The 3891-nt window shown below is 36.7% G+C and overlaps 1 non-coding gene across 1 annotated transcript; it reads left to right on the top strand.

Annotated features, from left to right (window-relative positions):
• Positions 1-1290: 1290 nt before the first annotated feature.
• LOC127900481 (small nucleolar RNA R71) lies at positions 1291-1394 on the top strand. Its single transcript, XR_008052664.1, has one exon. It is a non-coding gene; the product is annotated as a small nucleolar RNA R71 (small nucleolar RNA).
• Positions 1395-3891: the final 2497 nt, after the last annotated feature.

The following is a 3891-nucleotide window of genomic DNA, read 5'->3' as shown; positions in this document are numbered from 1 at the left end:
CCTAAATCCAACAAAGCATTCTCAATTGTGTGGTTCCCTATACTACATGAGATAGTGGGGGAGCCTGGGTCTTTGCATTTTAAAGAAATTTTATGTTGGAGTATAGAACTAACGTTTTCTGTTAAAAATGCCTTCTTTTGAACATGCATATTTCTCTTTTTAGTACAAAGGTCTTTAAGAAACTTGGCATAAGATGAAACTTGTTTAATAGCATCTAGCAAAGGGATGTTAACACTTACCTGTTTGAAGATTTCAAGAATCTCACCTGTGGATTTTCCTTTTTTTCCTTTAGCTAACCTCTGAGGAAATGGAGCTTTGGGAACATATTCTCGTGGGTTAGTTTCTTCTTTCTCCTCCGGTGATGAGTCCTCAACATTCACAGGTACAATTTGATTTTCTTTTGTCACCGGCATCTCTACTTTGTTGTCGACTTCCTTTCCTTTTCGCAAGGTCATTACTGCTTTGACTTCTCCATGTTGCTGTGGTGAACTAGTACTTGCTTCATGTACTCCTTTAGGATTAGGCACTGGTTGACTTGGAAACTTGCCTTTCTCAACAGTCATTGCCAAGGTCTGAACTGAAGAAGCAAGTTGTCCTACCATCTTCTCGAGGCTTGAAACTGATTGGGCTTGTGAATTGAAGCCTGCTCTCAACTCATTTCGTAGTCCATCAATGGTGCGATTCTGTTGCTCAATCGTGGAGTGAGTAAGATTTTTGAAATTCTGGAATGCATCCTCCCATGGTCTGGGTTGAGAGTAGTTCTGGTTCTGATTGTATGGTCTAAATGGTGGCTGAAAGGCTTGAGGATTTTGTGGAATTGGTGGAGCTGGAGCTGTTGGTCCATTCTGTTGGAATCCTTGAGACCATGAAAAATTGGGGTGGTCTCTCCATCCAGGGTTATATGTGTTGGAGTATGGGTTGTAATTCGATGGTTTTCTCATTACACCTATGGCATTGGCTTGATCTGAGTATGAGTCATGGTCATGTGGCTCTGTTGATTTAGCAGTCGATAATGATGCTATTTGTCGAGAGAGACCTTCAATTATCGCTTTGACTTCTTTAATTTCTGAACTTAATTCGCCAATGTGAACCTCATTTACTCCCTTAATTCTTCTAGTATTCCTGAGTGATCGACTCCGTTGTTGGGAATTATCCGCTTGTCGCTGGAAGAATTCCCAAATCTCTGATGCACTTTTTGACATTAGCTCTCCTCCACTTGTTGCCATTAGCCATTCTTGCACATTCAGCAATAATCCCTCCAAAAAGTATTGGCATTGGTGCCATTTCTCGTACCCATGATGTGGACACTTCAAGAGTAGCCCATTGAAACGCTCCCATGTTTCGAAAAATTGCTCGTCCTCTCTCTGGGTAAACTCCGAGATTTCCCTGCGAATAGCATTGGTTTTATGCACTGGGAAATATTTATTCAAAAATTTTGTAACCATTTGTTCCCATGATGCAATGCTATTAGCAGGCAATGTATTAAGCCATGAACGAGCTCTATCCTTTAAAGAAAATGGGAATAGTCTAAGTTTAACATCATCGTCTGAAAAATTTTCATATTTAAAAGTTTGACAAATGGCATGAAAATCATTCAGACGATTATATGGATCCTCATTTTCTAGGCCATAAAATGTGGGGAGACAATTTAGCACACTAGGTTTTAATTCGAAACTCCTAGCAGCTACATTTGGGTATCTTATGCATGATGTGCTCAAATTAGTTAAGGGACTAAAATAGTCCTTAAATGGCCTCTCTTGTGGTGCTTGTAAATCCATTCCAAATTTATTTTTAATGTGTTTTTGTGTGCGAAGTGTTTTCTCAAGTTCAAGGTCTATAGGTTCAAGATTAGGTAATAATGACCTACGACCATGCATGCAAGACAAATAAAATAAAAATAAAGATGGGAACAAAACAAATAAAAATAAAGAAGAGGGAGAAATTACGATACTAACCTTATTGCGCTATTACAACCTTTCTATAAAAATACACAAAAATAAATACGTGAAATAAATTAACTAAAAATTAAATTAATAAAATAAAATAAAAATTACAAAGAAAAATAAATTGAAAATTAAATTACAAAATGTTAAAGAAGAGAAAAAGAAAAGAAATACTAACCTTTATATGTAGATTCACTTTTTTTTCTTTTTTTTTAATTAAAAAAAATACAAGAAAACAAATAAAAGAAATTATTCACAAAAATTAATTCTATGAATTAAAATTACTTACCTCTCCGGCAACGGCGCCAAAAACTTGTTGTGCAAATTTTAATGTACTCGCAAGCGCACGAATCTATTGTAGTATAGACTAATGGTGACGAGTGTCGATCCCACGAGGAGGTGGATTTTAATTATATATAGAATTAATTTTGTAAATGGGTGATTGGATTTATGGTGGAAATGATTTGAAATATGCTAATACTTAAATTAAAATGGCGAGAATAAATTCTAAAATTGGAATTGCAATGGAGAGAATAAATTGAAGAGAAAATCTATTAAATTGACGTACTTGGGTATCTGGATCCGTATCAACATGCATCATAGGCTAAATAATCCGTATTAATGCCAATTAAATCATGAGGGGGGAATCCACACCTCATGAACCACACTCTAATCAATATGGTGCTAAGGGCTTATCGTGCTAAATAATAATAACCTTATACTAGAGAGCCGGTGTAACCAAGGCGGTATCTAGACAAGACTATTATTATTTGTCGACGAGAAGTCAAAACATCCACAAAAATTAGAGGGGAAGAGAAAATAAATTTACCAAATTAAGCCCATGACACATGTTGAGACTTCACCTTCAACCCAAGCTTGAAAGAAAATTAGCCACTCATAGTTGAACTAGGGGCAAAATGGGAATTTATTAAAATACGAAGAAAATACAAGATGGAGAGGGAATTACAGAAAATGGATCCCAAAAATGGATTCAGAGATATCAAATTAGGGGGGGGAGGCCCCCTTTTTATAGATATATGGAGTAAATCATGGCCATCGGATTAAAAACAGTTTGGACGTCAGGATTGCGCCACGTCATCAGTCAACAGTCCACGGTTTGACCACGCGGATGAACAGTAACACGGTTTGACTTGGATGAACAGTAATGCGGTTTGGTTGAAAATAATCCTGTGTGATGCATGTACCGTACGCGAGATTTTTTATCCACTGATATGCTGCCACGTCACCATCAATAGTACATAAGAATTTTAGCCCAACAGGATCGTGACACCTCATCAGTCAATGCCACATCATCGGTCAATGCCACGTCATCGATCCGTCTATGTGAACAGTGTTGTGAATAGTGTTGTGAACAGTAACGTAGTTACTACCGTACACGTGAATAGTACGGTACATATAAATAGTGCCATTTTTCCTTTTATGCTCCTCCTAAGGTTTTCGACCGTCCTGAGTTCAAAAGTGATGTCCGTTTTGCCGTCTGATCTCTCTTTTATTGTGAAATGACTATAATGCCCCTAAAATACATAAAATATTTAATTAAAATAAAACACATGTAATTAAATCACAAGAAGGTTAAATACATAAAAGTAAGGGTTGTTAGTAAGACTTGAAATGTAAAATGACGGTTTTCTCCTTTATAAATATGCATTTTCTAACACTCAACAATTTGCACCAGGTATTTGGTTTGCAAATGACCACGTGCAGCTTTGCAAGCAGTCTAATTTATTTTCCACCATAACATCCTTTGTGTCATCTGGATTATCTCTATTTCCCAATTATGAATTTAATACATATCCATCAGCACTATGCCAGGGGGTTGGATCTCTATCAGCCTGCTCCTGTAACATCCCGATTTTCTTATGTCCTTATCTCTTTTAATATTTTGAAGACTGAGTTAAGTTGGACAAGAATTGTAGACTTGGACAAC

The sequence above is a fragment of the Citrus sinensis genome, chromosome 2, assembly GCF_022201045.2.
Source record: "Citrus sinensis cultivar Valencia sweet orange chromosome 2, DVS_A1.0, whole genome shotgun sequence".
NCBI lineage: Eukaryota > Viridiplantae > Streptophyta > Magnoliopsida > Sapindales > Rutaceae > Citrus > Citrus sinensis.
This window is presented reverse-complemented; position numbering and strand designations above follow the sequence as displayed.